Here is a 17065-nt window from a genome sequence, read left to right on the forward strand (position 1 = left end):
GGAGAAAACAATGAAGTCTAAACATTTCATACGAAGAGTACTGCACATCAATGTCTTTTCTTTGAAAAGTGTTAACACTTATTAAAATAATTATCATCTGAAGTTATTCCCTTTGGCTACGGTCATAAATCTATCTCAAATTTTATCATTTAACTTTTGATTACATTTTATTTTTGAGGAATTGCATATAAACAGTGTTATATTTTTGAGGGATTGCATGTAAACAAAAACTACATATTTATTTCTATGGGCTTCAAAAATGGGGACTTGTAATCTTATTTGCACTGTACATGGTAAGCTAATAAGAAGAACACAGAGGATAAAAGTAATAATATCAGAGAAGAACATAATATCAGAAGAACACAGAGGATAAGAGTAATAATGAGAAAGATTTTCAGAGCTCTAATAATTAATATCTGGAATGCATTTCTCTTTATGATATCAAATAGCCATTTATATGTGACTGTATATTGTGCTAAATTTGAATACATCCACATATTATGTATGGTTCACCTAGCTGTGTCAATACTGCTAATATAATAAAGATTTAAATTTTTTACCTGTATGTGGTTATCAATTTCATAAATTTTTTAGTGGCTTCTATTTATGTATAATTTTCTCCCTTAACAACAAAAGAAAAGGAGAATTAATTAAATGACAGAATATATTGATCAGAGAGACAAAGACAGAGATACTTAAGAATGTACATAGAATTTTAAGACTAAATGCTAGGATTAAACCGGTATTTTAGCTTAGTCCACTTTATCCTACATCCTGGTTTAATGAGGGGGAACAGCCCACTGTTGTGGTGACAACCACCTGTTCCAAGCTAGGACCAGAAGCCTCCAGTGATGAAGCTAAGCTTGGAGGCCTCCCTATCCTAGGGCTTTGATTCAAACTCAGTTCTTTCCCACTTCTGGGTCCCTGCATATGCTCCTCAGTTCAGGTCTTCTCTCCTTGCTGCTGTCCTCTCCCAACCCCAGTGCAAGATATAGGAGCTGAAAACATCTAGATTGATCAATATTGGACTGACCAGGGACTTATCCAAAAAATTGTCAATAAGTCTGGACGACTTATGAAGGGGGGTGTTTGCGAGAGAGAGGGAAAGGCAGCTCAAGATAAAGATACAGGAAGGAATTCTTTTTGATAAATTTTAAAAAGTAATAATGTTTAAACATACTTTGATGATTATGATACTATAAGTCTCATGTCTGTACAAACACTTTAAAACTTCTTGGGTTATTATGATGCTATTGGATATGAATTAATGTTGAAAGTCACGGATAGTTCTGCATCATAAATCTTTCCCCCTGTTTTGGAATTCTTTGTTTAGCACTACTTATTTTGTTAAATGATGTTCTTCTCTTGTTTTTCTTAAATACCGATTATTTTATTTGTACTTTTCAGAAAGGCCCTTTTACTATACTAGAATGATGACAAATAACAAAAATAAAGTTGATATAGAACACACTTAAAAAATTTCCACTCCTGGAGCAGTATTTACAGAAACCAACTCAGGAATTTCACAAGTGGTCATTCTTTTGCTTTGATTTATTTTGTTTCCTAAATTTATTTATTTTTGTCTGCACTGGGTCTTCACTGCTGTGTGCAGGCTTTCTCTAGTTGCGGTGAGTGGGGGCTACTCTTCTCTGTGGTGCTTGGGCTTCTCCTTGCAGTGGCTTCTCTTGTTGTGGAGCATGGGCTCTAGGCGCACGGGCTTCAGTAGCTGTGGCACACGGGCTCAGTAGTTGTGGCGCACAGGCTTAGGTGCTCCATGGCATGTGGGATCTTCCTGGACCAGGGCTTGAACCCGTGTCCCCTGCATTGGCAGGCGGATTCTTAACTACTGCACCACCAGGGAAATCCCTGTTTCTTAATTTAATATTTAAACTAGGCAGTAATTGAATTGCTAATAATTTTAACAAATCACCTAGAAATTGCTTTAGATTTTGTATTTTTTGCAAAGAATTTGAATCATTTGCATTAATTAAGTTAGGATAAAAAATGCAAAATGTTAAGCAACTATACTTAGCTTGAGATCTTGTATCTAGCTGAATAGCTGCAGTATCAGTTAAATGAAGAAATTTATGAAATATAAACCTTTATCTAAAAATAAAACTCTTCTCATGAGGGTGCATTTATTTTGGCCCTTGGTCTAACTGTCGGCTGTATCAGATTGTGTTTAAAGAAATGTAAATACTTGATAAATCTTGGTGACTTTTCAGCCAAAGGATATCTTGATGCAGGGACCATGATATCAAAATTAAATAAATCTTTACATATAATTAAACAATGGTGTAGTCACTATATAAATGACTTGCACCAACACAGATTTTTTTTTCTCCATGATTTTCCTAAAATACATGTGGTTCAATAGGTGTTGTTGTTTTGCTTTTGTTTTTGTGTTGTTTTGCTTTTGTTTTTGATTTGTTTTGCTTGTGCTGAAAAGTGGTTGAAAAGCTGGCAAAGATTAAAGTACTTTCGCAGGGGCTATGTTGTAGGAGTTGAAGTGTGTTTTGCTCTATTCCAATGACCTATAGCATGAGCAAGATGTTCTTAGGGCAACAAAATGGATACATATATGCATAATATGTCTGGTAAATTAGGACTCCGTTGTTGTAGTGGTTACATATATCTGCAGTAAGGAAACTACTTTGGCCAATTAGGTGCTAGGAGGGCATGATTTAAGTGTTACCAGGCAACACACACAATGATTTCTTCTAACAGTCACTGGAGTAAAGGGCATTCCATCATGTTTCTAATTTCACCTCAAGCCTCAACCTCATCTAGGAAACTTCTTTGACCCTCTTCCTAGCCCCTCCCCCGTTAGGTCAAGACCGTTATACGATGCAATAGAATGGTGTCTTCTTTCATAGTACTTATCACGGTGAATAGTAATATAATCATTTATGAGATTAAATAATTATTCTTTTCTCCTACTAGAGAGTGAGCTCTGTGCGGTTGAGAGCTAAGTGAGCTATTGATTACATCACATCCCCAGTGATAAGCAAAATATATGATGCATTGTAGCAGCTCAATAAGTAGCTGGAAAATGAATAACTGATACATGGATGAATGAAACTTTACCTACTGATATCATTGAGGCCTGATGCCAGTGACTTGACACTAGAGATCAGATGTTATAGAGTCAAGCCCAGCTTAACAGGAGTCAAATACACTTTATTGTCCTTGTTTACTATTGACAAATAGATTTATTGATGTGTTTGTCTGTTAAATGTCAACACTGATTACTGTTCAAAGACTCACCTATCATGGGAACTTTTCAGTCTATGAATGACATCATAATGCATTAGTATTATAAGTAGCTCAGCTACAAAATCATGGGCTCCAGAGCAAAATGAGAATGTGGAACCCCTTGTTCAAAAATTATTAAGAAACTCAAGACTGCACCAGCAGTACATTAAACCAAGAGTGGGCTCCTTCTGAGCATGGGGCCCTGTGTGACTACACAGGATGCAGACCCATAAAGCCAACCCTATCTATAAGGAAGAAGATATTTTCAGTTTCCTTTAGTTTTGGAATCTGACTTTATGAAACTTCTCCTCCTTCCCCTGTTTCCTCTCCTTGTTTCATTACTTCTAGCCCTTCCATATTATCACATGAAGGATTACACAGGACTGGGTGTAATCCCAAGAGGGTATAGGGTAGGAAAAGACATTTGCATGCCAAGCAAGCTACCATCATCACTGGAGCTTGTAAGAAAGGAGCTCAGAACCCCTCCTTCTCCTGTTTGTTCTCCTGGTGATTCTGCTGGGACTCTGTTTAATCAACATGCTGCCAGGACGGAACATCCTCACCAGGCACTTTCACTGCCATCCTCCCTCTAGCATGTCGACTGCTGAAATTAAAACCAAAACTGACATTTATAGCAGTTGTAATACTATATTCTGGAACCTCGAGAGTAACTACTTCTACATTCATCACACACTTGGCAAATTCCCCCTTCTTCCCCTTCATTTACTTTCGTGTATCACTTGTCTTCATTTCTGTCTCTCTCATTAGACGGTTAAATCCTTATTTAGCCGGGACCATGATTATAGCTCTCCCCTACAATCTCATAAATAGCACAATGTTTTGCAGTGCTTCTGCATATAATATATATGTGTTAAAAATAATAAGTGACTGAATAAACAATTCTCTCAATTGTAAATCGTGAGTTTTAAGTTGGGGTTTCTTCCTTTCCTAGATTGCTTTACAGCAACTGTAGGCCCGCGATTCTCAAATTTCAACTCTCAGAATAAATTTGAGACGTTTGAAAACACAGAGTGCTGACCACCCCCTTAGTTTCTGAGTCAGTAGGTCTGAGAAGATGAGAATCTGCATTTATAACAAGGTTTCAGATGATGCTAATGTTGTCGGCCCATAGACTGCGTTTGTGAACCATTGTTCCACACATTTAAAGAAAAAATTACTACTTTTCTTCCAGTTCTATTGAGATATAATTGACATACAGCACTGTCTAAGTTTAAGGTGTAGGGCATAATGATGCGATTTACATACATCACGAAATGATTACCATATTAAGTCTGATGAACCTCCATCATCTCATGTAGATGCAAAATTAAAGAAAGAGAAAAAAGTATTTTTTCTTGTGATGAGAACACAGGATTTACTCTCTTAACTTTCATATATAACACAGAGCAGTGTTAATTATATTTATTATGTTATACATTACATCCCTAGTACTTATTTATCTTATAAATGAAAGTTTTTACAGAAAAAAATATTCAGTGATACTTGCTAAAGCATGGTAAGGCAGTCTTTATTCAAAGGGGTCATCGAGATGGGTATAGGGACCACTGCAGTGGGGTCTGCTGTGGAGTAGAAAGGTTGGGTTTAACTCTGAATACAGCATGGGTTAAGTGGGAATTATAGCCAAGGAGCAGGATGGGGCCAGTGGATGGAAAATTACTAAGAGGAAACATCAGGGGTAAGGGGGGATTCTGGTTAAATTGACCTAATCAGATTCTTGCTAAAGGCAGAACAGAGTAATCAGACATCACCTGGGGGATGATGGAGCATGAGGAACTTGAAGGTGATCAGATATTGAGGGTGGGGATTTTAATTAAATTGACTCAGCAGGATTCTTGCTAAAATTGAACAATGCAGAGTTGAACATGGAAGTCCATATGTCAGGCCTAGTTGTAAAAGAGTTCAGGGGAGCCTGAGTAAAGTTTGATCAATGAGGGAGTCTTTGTCACAGGCCACATATTTGGTTCTATAGGTTGAATGCCCAGTTATGTGCAGAATTTTCCTAAAGACTAGGGTGACCACATGCTGCAAATAGGTGAGTTTCCAGCTGACATTTCTCATTGGAACAACAAATAATAATCTGGGGAGACAATTTTCCATGTGTCTCTCTCAGATTTTTGTACTAAACTCCCTTTTCTTTAAACTATCTCTTTAAAGACATTTGTATAGAAACACCCTTGAATGATGAGTTATTGTTTCCACCAGTGTAGAAGGATTTGCATGTTTTACTATAACGTAAACGTAATATCTCCCTTTGGAGTTCAGGCAGTTTTGTTCACAATCCATTATATAAAAAGCAGTGCTCCCTAACCTTGGTGTCCCTCAGTTACAATGCAAACCCACTGCCTGTGCAACATCCACCTGCCCATCTCAGGCCTTGCCCAAATGAGATGTGGAGACCAAGAACATGGACACAGATATGATAGCCATGCTGCTTCCATTGCCTTTAGTCTCTGACTTAGGAGTCTCGTGTCTTCTGCCAACATCCATCAAGCTCACAGCTAATTTGATAGCTTACGTGTAGGGGAAAATGTCACAAAATTAACATTTATTGACAAATAATAAGTGAAGGAAAAGAAGAGGAGGAATGAAATATTTTAAGAGAGAAGAAATAAAAGAATAGTTGTGACTTTTCTAGTCTTAGATATTTAATTTATTTAAAAATATTGCCATTTCTTAAAAAGATTCTAAGAATTCTTAGAATTCTTTTCAGAGTGATAATATTAATTAAAATGTTTTTACCACTCAGACCTAGTCTCTGTATTAACAGTACAACTTAAAATATAACATAAGAGATTATATTTTTGACCATTAAATGCAATTGCAAATACATTAGAATTATGATTTGTTGTTTTCCACTTTTTTTATTTGAAAGATTTTCCTTTTATTCACTTTCTCAGGCATAAATTTAAGTCATAACCAAACAGTGGAAAATTCAGTCATGATTACTTTCACTTCACAGTGTTTCAAAATTTAAAATAAGCCACTATCCTTATTCAGGTAGAGATAGAAGCAGTCAGATTGAGTAAGAATTTACTTTTCAATCAACATGAGAATTATTCAATCTATTTTTTTCTGTCTCGCTAAGACAATAAGATTCAAGTTACTTGTAAATCTTTTCATGTGTCACCAAAAATTTTTACATTAAAAATAGTAGGAAAAAAGTCAAACAATGTGATTCAGGTTTGATCTAAGGAAGAAAATGAGCCCTGACCTTTATACCTAAAGTACACAAAACATGGTGGCTTAGAAAGATAAGGGGGCAGGAGGGTCAAAATAAACTTAAGATCACATGTTCTTTCATTAACTCTTGATTGTTTTTCATAATAATTATATTTTTGGAAACATAACTGGCTATTTGATACTTTAATTTTTCCTGGCTCAAGCCTCCCTTGTCCCACTCCCAAACTGCATGATCAAAGAAATGTTGACATATGGTTAAATAGTATTAGTAACGGAGGTTATCATTACAAACAGGTTTTAGTAAGAGTTCAGTTGCAGATAACAGAAACTACTCCAGCTACTTCAGGCAAAATAAATAAGTAAAATAATAATAATAATAGTTATTATTATTATTTCATTTTGAGTGATAGATGGTAGTTTACAACATGAATAGAAAGAGAGGATTAGGTGACTATCAAGAGCACTTCTAGCCCCCAAAATCACACACCCGTTGCTGTGATCCCAACAGCTGCCTCAGGTAAGGGTGACTGCAAAACCATGCTTCTTCAGCTATTATCCATGGTGGCCAAATTAATGCCTCTCACCTTGCCTTTCTCTTTATTTAATGCAATTTCTAATTCTAATATGATGAGGACACCTAAAACATAGAATATGAATCACCCTACCCCCTCCCAGACCACTCACTGCCAGGAGAATGTACTTTAAAGTTTTCCAGCCTCTAGAGTCTAGTAAGGCAGGCTGGTAGGAGATTAGAAAAAATGTGTCAGACAAACTATGCCAAATTATTTCTCTGCCAATGTATTTGTGGAGAGTGAAGCAGTGTAGACATTCTCTATTCTCATTTCATAGCCATAGAGAGAGAACTAGGTTTGATTAACTTCCTGTTATAGTGGAAATTGATATAATCTCTAATACCATTAAAAGAAACCCTGGATTTTTATTTTTCCTTAAAAAACTAAAAATAGAATTACAATATGACCCAGCAATCCCACTACTGGGCATATACCCAGAGAAAACCATAATTCAAAAAGATACATGCACCCATGTTCATTGCAGCACTATTTACAATAGCCAGGTCATGGAAGAAACCTAAATGCCCATCGACAGATGAATGGATAAAGAAGATGTGGTACATATATACAATGGAATATTACTCAGCCAAGAACAAGGAATGAAATTGGGTCACTTGTAGAGACATGGATGGACATAGAGACTGTCATAGAGTGAAGTAATTCAGAAAGAGAAAAACAAATAGTGTATAAAACAAAAATAAATGTATGGACACCAAGGTAGGAAAGTGGTGAGGGGGGTGGTGGGATGAACTGGGAGATTGGGATTGACATATATATGCTAATATGTATAAAATAGATAACTAATGAGAACCTGCTGTCTAAAAAAATAAATAAAATTAAATTAAAAAAAAAAAAGAAAAAAATGCATGTGAAATTAACTTGCTTCTAAAAAAAAAAAAAAAAAAAGAAAAGAAAAAGGAACCCTGGAAAGGCAGCTGAGAAGCTGTTGTTTTAAAACAAGTATGTAGCTGTTTAGCAGGTGACACCTTAAGGATTGATGCTTATTGTTTAGCAACAGTGAGACAACTTTTAGGCATATAATTCCACATGGAATGGAAGGTTGTTTTACTTAACTGATTTTAACCAAATTGGGTCTTTTACATTTGTAATGAACAGGGTGAGCCTTCAGAGGGTCCCTTATTATAATGACAGCATGCTCTTCAATTTCTTGAGTGTTTTATTACTATAGTAAGGCATTTTCTGTACAATTTCACATTTCGTTTTTAAATTATGGAAATATATTTTTTAAAGTTTTCGTCAGCTTTTATTTGCTTATAATGGTCATGTGGCCTTTCCTTACATCAAGGGACACTTTTGTGAGGCACTGACCCATTTGTCCCATCTATACAGAGTTTACTGTTCCTTTTTCTGACTTTCCATGGGGTAACATTTCCTAACATTCGTGACCATAGGGAAGCTTTACCTAATGCGCAGGACTAGTTTACATAAGATTTCCAGAGAAAACAAAAGAAATAGAGAAATTTGCAGAATCCCAAGTTAAACCATGTATAGAGTGAAACAAACAAGGAACTGAAAAATGATATTGCTTAATAAAACAAAAGTTACCAGAGGTTTTAATTTTTAGCCAACGTTTCGTTTATACTTTATTTTAATTTTTATTACTAAAACTTTTATTCAATAGGATAGTATATGAGTCTCTCTTGCACAAGGAGGGCATTAAGAAAAATGGGATACATTTTAATGCACTCGTTCAAATTCTCTCTCTCTCTCTCTCTCTCATATCTGTATCTACACATTCTGAATTTTAGGATACATGGATGTTTTGTTTATTATTTACTTAATACATATCTGATCGATACCACTGTTTCATACTTCAAAGTTTTTAAATGCTAGTAAAATTTATATTGCATGGATACCATTCTGTAACATTATGACAAAATTTTAATTTTAAACAGAACAAAATTTTGTTTTTTCTCTTAAAACTAATAAAATATGCTGCTATGTGATACATAGATATGGCGGTACTACTGCTATTTTTATCCAATTCTGTCATCTTCTCTAATAGTATGAGTGGTTTTAGCTGGGCAAATAGCTTTCCAGAGTAAATACTACATTTCCAAGCCTCCCTTGAAACAATTTGTGGCCAAGTGTCTCATTTCCAGCTAAGGAAACCATAGAAGATTCCAATGAAAGAGGGCATCCTTTCCTTCTTTATTTTATTCCTCTTTCTAGAAAGCGGATGTTGGGGTGATTGCTATTATATTATATATGTAAGTTCAACTCCTCAGGACTAGTTGAGCATCAAGAGAAAAGGAACCCAAGTTTCTGTTGACTACACAGAGCACAGAAATCATATCAACTCAGAAATTTATGCAAGAGAAGAATAAACTTCTATCTTGTTAAAGAAAACTATTATCAGTATTTGGGGAATACATCATTGCAACATGTATTTTCATTAATAAAACAGCATTTTACATATGAGATCAGCCTTTGCTTATTTTCTCAACTGGACCAATGAAAATGTAATATAAGCAACTCCTCATACTATGCAGCCATTTATTCTGAAACTAACAACAAACAAACATACAAAAATAGTTAATCTAGTAAGATGCCATCATACATGTATGCACCTGACCTGTTGCATTTAATTAAACACTATAAAATTTATATATAGACTATAACATTCTATAATTTCTCTTGACAACCAACTTTAATATGTCAATGGCAGTATTATATTGAACACACACATACATCATATTAACACAAATACATTACCGAAAAAAATGGAATATTTATTTTTATCCGATTCTAAAGTTAAGGTCCTCTGTTCAAAAGCAAAAACAAAAACAAAATAACTATGGGTAAGTGATCTAGAGACAAGTGTAAGAGTTCTCGCTCTATTATCACACAACTTTAATAGGGTCATCACAATTTTCCAGATGCCCTCCTCTGTAAAATTGTTTCAAAAGTCCCTTTTGGCTCTAAATATCATTTTGTTGAACCGAAATATTTGACATTTTAAAATATTAAACTAGCTGGTGACATTGGTCATATAATAACCTTGCGTATACTAAAACTTTTTTGAAATCTAATTTAGGATCCCCACACCCTTTTTCTCCCCCAGATTGAGTTGCCTTCCTGTCCCATTATGCTGATTTTATAAGGGGTCTACTGAGGTTAGAATAATAAAATAGTCTACCAGGAGGTAGTATGACATCTCAGAAACAGTACTAAACTGGAATTACAAATATACATAAGTATATATGTTATATATTTAATAAACATGTTTATATAAATATAAAATATAAATGTCATTCTAGTTTTAACTCTGTCACTCTAGTTTTAACTCTAGTTAGCTCTGTGACCTTAATTAAATCATTTAACATTTCTGAGCAGAATCATGTATTCTAAAAAAGTTACTGTCTTCATAATTCCTCCTCCAGCTTTACGATTATATTTATAGTATATTATTATTTTATGGCACGTTTATGTAATTTATTTATTTAAAAAGGAATCTACATGTAGCCAGAAAAATATAAGGACGCTCATTATTTTGTGGAGCTATACTGACATCCTTTGGTAAGGTTTTGGTTCATTCCAACTTAATGTAGAGATAAATAGGGAGATGAACAATTAGATGGTTAAGTAAACAGAACCACCCAAATGTATTTATTATCTCCCCCCTCCCCCCGCCCCCCACAAGTTTGGGCATGACACTTAAGTTTCTGAGAAAAAAAGTTAAAAGAAAAAAACAAAGAAAGATGCTGTTACGCCCCAAATCTAAATATTTTAATAGCGTTAATTGCATATTTACATTATGAATAAAATATTTTATCTATAAAATATAAAAAGGCAAAGCAGGTAAGATTAAGCAGACAAGACTGGCTCACGGACATCCCCAAACGATGAGCAAGGTATGCCCTCGTATGAAAATAAGCAACAAAAATAAGGTGTTTGGAGAATCAAGGAAAGAAAGTTCACTGAAAGCAAAAATAAATCATTTAAACCGCACCAAAAATCACTCTGGTAACGTCTCAGATCTGGTTGCAATGTGACTTGGCACTCGGTTCATGTATTTCGGTAGTCTGGCGTAAGGATGGTGCAGGAATAGATACATCAGATGAAGAAGTATCTATTAAAAAGAATTGCAAGAAGCAGTCCTGTTCCTGAGATTGTATTACGGACACAGCCGGATTAGATTGGGTTGATTACCTTAGCCTTGAAACAGAGAGTCTTTCTGCCCTGCGGGGGAGGGGACGCCTTTCATCCAAAGCTCTCCTCTGCGCTGCGCCCTCCCCTCGCATTCACTTGCAAATCGCTGTGTGCTTGCAAAAGCCAGCACTTCTAACCTTCCCATGGCGAGTGCAGCAGCTCTATCAGCAGAACCTTTCTCTCCGAGTGAGGAAGGGTTTTTCCCCCCCTCCTTCCTTTTCTTTTCTTTTCTTTCTTTTTTCCCCCTTAATCAGAAGCACTGAATGAAAGCCAATCAGAGAGAGCTCGCCCCCGTTTTTTTTCGGTTCCCTGCCGTCCAGAGTTAAAAGTGATGCTGAGAGAAAGCTTGAGTTAGATTGAAGTAGAATCAGTGATAGAAAATAACAGCCGAAAACAAACAAAAAGGGGACATAGTGACAATTTCTCCAGGGTTATTTTGGCTGGAACCAACTTCCATTATCCAGAAGCTGATAAAAAAAAGGTAGGAAGACTTCATCTCTCTCTCTCTCTCTCACTGTCAATCTCTCTCTCTCTTTTTTTCCCCCTAACTCCCTTAAGGTCTCTTATTTTCTTTCCCTGGGGGAAAATGTTTGTTTTTAAGTTGTATTCAGCAGTTATTTCCAAATAATTATCTTTAATACATAGAAAATTACTAAGCATAAAACTATATATTGGATTCTAGAAACAACTGCTTTGAATATCTGAAGAGGTAATCTAAAACTGGATAAATTACATATTATGCTCAACAGTGGGTCATTATGTTAGAGTTTGTGAATTCATTCACTGTGAACAAATGCTAAAAATATATTATGGAGTGTAATTTGTCACGCTCATACTTGTTCATCTTAATTTTAAAAATCCGTTGAAAAGAGCATTGTTGCTATGAACTCTATCATGGAACATTACTTTGCATTCCGTATGAATGGGTCCACTCTGCACTTATTTATAGTCATAATTCATTGTAGGTTCAATATAAGGAGAAATGACAGGCAGAAGACAGATGCCTTGAACCTGTCAATGGTCACTAAGCATCTACATAAATAAGATAGATTGGCATTTATCAGAAACAGAATAGGCATAATTCCTAGATTCGCATTTTGTGTCTGAGTCAGAAGTATGAGAGGGGAAAGATGAAGAGGGGAGATTAAATGCATGTAGTCAGCAGTTGCAGCATTATTGTCTCTGCTGCAATAAAATCCATATTTTATGTGGTGTTAAATTAATGCAACACATTGCAAGACTAAATGCATGTCCCCAACAAGTAACTATTGATAGCCCTGTAAGTATGGGGAAACGCAGTAGTCTGAAAGTGTTTTTATGCCACTGCAATAAAAACCTACCATCTTCTTATCATTAAAAAGGGGGGTCTACAGGTGCAGTCACAGGCAAACGTCATTTTAGAATTGACCTCTTGTCTTTGCTTCCTAAAAGCAGATCTATTTCCTATAATTGTTGTTCTTCATTCCAGTAAGAGCTTCTGTTATCCAAAACGGCACAGGCATTACTCTCAGCTGTTTGGCGCTGCATGCTTTTTTCTTGTTGTGTTTTTCTTGAAGGATCTATATTAAAAATAAGCTGTCCCTCTGATGCTGACAACTGGTATACTTCAATGTATATGTTAGTAGCGTTTCTCCCTCCACAGCACCCCCCTCTCTATCCTGCTTTAAAATGTGGCTACAAGAGCTTCTCTGTGGTGAATAACACTTGGCAAGAGTGTGCTCATTTTTTAGGTCTGGTATGGTGAGGATTTTTAATTAGTAGAACTTTCAGGAAAACATTATGTCATGGACAAGAGCTCTAGGTTCATTTTTAGTTAAAGTATGAAGAAAATAGGAAGAGGTCTGTGTCATAGGGAAATAGGTACATGGTAAATTGCATAGATAATCTGCTTGCCCCCCTTCCCTGTAGCATAGTAGAGGTGGCACGTACGTATTCAATGTGTAATGCATAAGGAAATAGTGGTTTATTGGTGGGTGGGTGTGGAGCAAAGGTGTTAGAAAGTGCACAGATCTAAGCAGAGTGTGTCTGTGGCTTAGGGACACATCAAATACAAATCCATTCTGATGATGAAAACAAAGAAATGCTTCTTTCATTTGCTTTCACTTTTTTTTTTTTTTTGGATGTGTTTTTAAAGTGTGAGTTAACGTCTGCTTTCATTAAATCAGATACTTCTTTGGTTTCAAATACTTGCTGCTAACATATTGACTTCCCTTGTGAATGTGTATGCCTTCCCTGACTCCAATCAAAGAATAGAATTCCATACACTTAAATGCCTGAAAAAGAAAAAAAAAGAGAGAAAAAAACCCCCAGGGACATAGGAAAGGAGCACATAACCTGTATGACACCCATATGCACATGTATATGTGTGGTTAGATTGCTTGGTACCTGATTAATGCTTCAGGTGATATTCCTAGATGTTTACAGAACCTAGCTGTTTATTGATAAGAACAGTACTATACAGGTATTGAATTTAATGTTGTTCTGTTAGATTTTTACCTACACGAAGATTTTCTTAAAGGAAAAAGAAAAAAGGGATAGAAAATTGTTTTTCTATTTCGAGAGATATGCATTTCTGGCACAATATTAAGAAAGTTGGTGTATCTGAAAGAGGTATGATTTTTTTTTTTCCCCCTGTTGAAAAAGAAAATATTTGAAACTGAAAGGTTAATTCCAACATATGTGAACCCTGTTCAGAGTCTAGCATGCGTTTTTTGGTCTTCATTTAATTTCACATCTAAACAAATGACTGAGACAGAGTATACATGATCTGGGAGTTTCTGGGCATATGACTTATTTCATATGTTTCCTAACCTACTTTGCAGCAAGTGATAGAACCAGTGCTCCTGGAATATGTTATTTTTATACCAAATCATTCCGCTAGGCTGCAGCACAGGAACAGTATTCGCTCTGACGATGCTGATTCAGCAGCAAAGTGAACCATATTTCTGTTAAATGTTATTATCAGTAATAGCATTGCAGAGTAAACAATTAGTACAAAGCGGGGCTGTAAAACCAACTACCTCTAGTCTAGCCCTTGGGTTTCAAAAACATTGACCATAATGTATTCTTATTTCTACCATGCAAATTACATTCTAATACTGTTGCCACATAGAAGTTCTCGTAAAATACTGAAACAACAAAGTATTAAGTAGAGAAATATAAAACTTATTTATGCCAGTCATAAGTAATTTTATGCAGCTATTTGGTCTCCAGATTCCAGGTCTATTTTTGAAAACTCTACTTTTGATTAACCTAAAATATTATCTGGAATAGGGTTTCAGAAAAGTCACTTCACTAACCATATTATATTTAATAGTCATGTCTGAAATAAGCTGAAATTAAAACCCAAATAGCAAGAAAGGTGCCCTCATTCTTGTTAGGCTTATACTGAGCAATGGTGCCATAGATTAAGCCTTGTACTAAGTGTGTATGGTCCCTCTTATGAATATTTTGAAAAAAAATCAGAGTCCAAAGAATAGCATTATGAATTCATAGTTGAGAAATGAAAGTTAACATAAAAAAATCATTTTCCTTTTCTTCACACTTAATTCGGACCAGTGAGTTCATGGAGAAAATTTTATTTTTTCATAATTACAATAACCTAAAATATGCAGATAGAAAATAAGTTCTGAATTTAAGCATTTTTAAATCTGCCTTTTTTTTTCTAATTAAAACATTTGAATTATGTCTACAGAGCAGTAGGGATATAACAATCCCTGCTTTTACCTCCAGTAAGTTCCACACTCAAAATTACAGATTTTTTTTTATCACTCATCTGAATGAGAAAATTTCAAACAAGTCTACAAGGAATGCCTGTTTTCTAAGATAACAATATCAGCTCAGGGTCACCTCTCTCCTCTTCCTTTCTTGTCCTAGAGTGGCTTCAGCTCAACTGATATTTTAGTATGAGACCGCAAGCCCTTTTATAATCCAGTTGTGCTGTCTTTCATAAGGGTATCTAAAACATGTGAGGCCATTTTTGCCTTTGCCATACCTTCTTTGTCCAACTAACTCAAGAGGCAAACATTGTAAGAAAATCATATCTATGACATTAAAAGTTGTAGATTTCTGGGAATGCGTTATTTTAATGTAATATTGGCATTGATCGGTTAAAGTAATCTGAGTTTAAAAAAATGTTTCAGTGTAGCTTTTGATTAACTCTTTATTCTCAATGCAACTTCTCACAAAAAAGTAACTTGATTTTTTTTAAAGAATAAAGGTACTTTGTTTTCACCAGTCTTTTTACTTTTATCCTTTTTCTCTCTTGCAATGTATGTGAATTTCTCTATATCACTAAGAGACATTTGTTAAATATTGCCTATTGGTGGTGGATTTAAAGAAAGGGAAAACTGAAAATTGAGTAAGAAAGGATAAAATAGAATTCCATTGTACTTCATTTTACAAAATAATGAAATAATGACTGTCTGTGGGAGGCTGAAGTGCCTTCATATAGCAATCCCTTATAGCAGAGGACATTATGTCCTTAGAGAGTTTGTCAGTAACATTATAAAGCACTTAACCAAACTATGTGATCTCAATTTTAAATCCCCCCCGCTTTGTTCTTTTTAGAAAGAAGCCTTGATACTACATACTCTATATGATGCAGAAATATAAGGTTAAATAACATTTCTACTTTCAGGGCAGGATTAAGCAATAAGCTATAAGGTATCATACAACAACATTGCTTCATAACAGGAAATTCAGTATTAATGACATGTCTAAACATTTCAGAGGCCTGCTGACCTTCTTCCCTGCCTCTACCGCCCCCCACCTCCTTCTCCCTCTCTCATTCCTTCTCCCTTCCTTCCTTCTCCTCTTCTTCATTTATGACAATTACAGACGTCTTTGAATGAGTTTTCTCTTGTGCTTTTTTATATTATCCTATATGAAATAATATTTCTGTAAATCTTGTGATGTTTATGGCCAGTATTCTATCATCTGCCACATTGTACGTTGGATTGATTACATTATCCTTTGCATTATACCATGAAGTGTATGAGACTTCAGTTGACTACAGCGTGTCCTTTCAAATGAAAGCAATTTTTATAAACATTATAACACCTAGGCTTTTAAGGAATTGAAATTGGCACCAAAGTAGTTTACTGCACTAGCAAGCAAAGTATGGGAATTCAGTGTTTATTAATGAAATGACTTCTCCTAAGTATCAGAATGTGGATGCATAGGCATAAGTTATTATACTCAGTACATCAGTTATTGATTGGGAATCTTTGTTGATTTACTGGAACAGAATATTGAAATAGTTTGACAGAGCCCTGATTTTAAACATACATTAAACATAAATTGTGTGTTTTCAGAAAGCAGTCTTTCATTAGACTTGTTGACTCTTCTTTATTGCAAAATACAGATATTACCAGTGTGTAATCTAAAAATGTAAACTGACTTAAAATGAGCAAATGTCTATTCTAGATATTGTAGAGTAAAGAATTACATTGCTCCTACCTTGCTTCCAGTTGAAAATTTGGGAAACAAAAACCGTAACAGTAATCAAGTCAAGCAGAACATGTGGGGAATTTAAATAACCAATTAACTGAATAAAGTCAATGTTTTAACTTGGGTTATTCTGGTAATTCTCTACAATGTTCACATGGTAGTTATAAATACAAGAATTGAAGTTGAAATTTGGAAGAGTTAGATGAATAGATCAAAGGCAATCAACATATTTGCCTAGGTTATTCAGTGTATTTTTTGCATAATGCTAGTATCATAAGTTTCAAAAATGTGACTGATTCTCCTTTTTTATGTAACTCTACTCCTAATAAAATCAAGTTCAATCAATCCTATGTGAAAACCATGGTAACTTCTGGGATTTTTAAAAGTAAAGATTGTTTCCATAATTCTTGGAT

At 35.1% G+C, this 17065-nt stretch overlaps 1 long non-coding RNA gene across 2 annotated transcripts in view; it reads right to left on the bottom strand.

Moving 5' to 3' along the window:
- LOC309656872 overlaps window positions 1-15604 on the bottom strand; it is an 80934-nt gene extending 65330 nt beyond the window's left edge. The window contains exon 1 of one of the 2 annotated variants that reach the window (XR_014261522.1): window positions 11202-15604. This is a non-coding gene — a long non-coding RNA (uncharacterized lncRNA). Of the gene's footprint in view, window positions 1-560 lie in introns of both variants that reach the window. The other variant, XR_014261523.1, reaches the window with a different exon arrangement.
- Window positions 15605-17065: the final 1461 nt, after the last annotated feature.

Source organism: Balaenoptera physalus, assembly GCF_965194825.1.
Source record: "Balaenoptera physalus genome assembly, chromosome: 3".
Classification (NCBI taxonomy): Eukaryota; Metazoa; Chordata; class Mammalia; order Artiodactyla; family Balaenopteridae; genus Balaenoptera; species Balaenoptera physalus.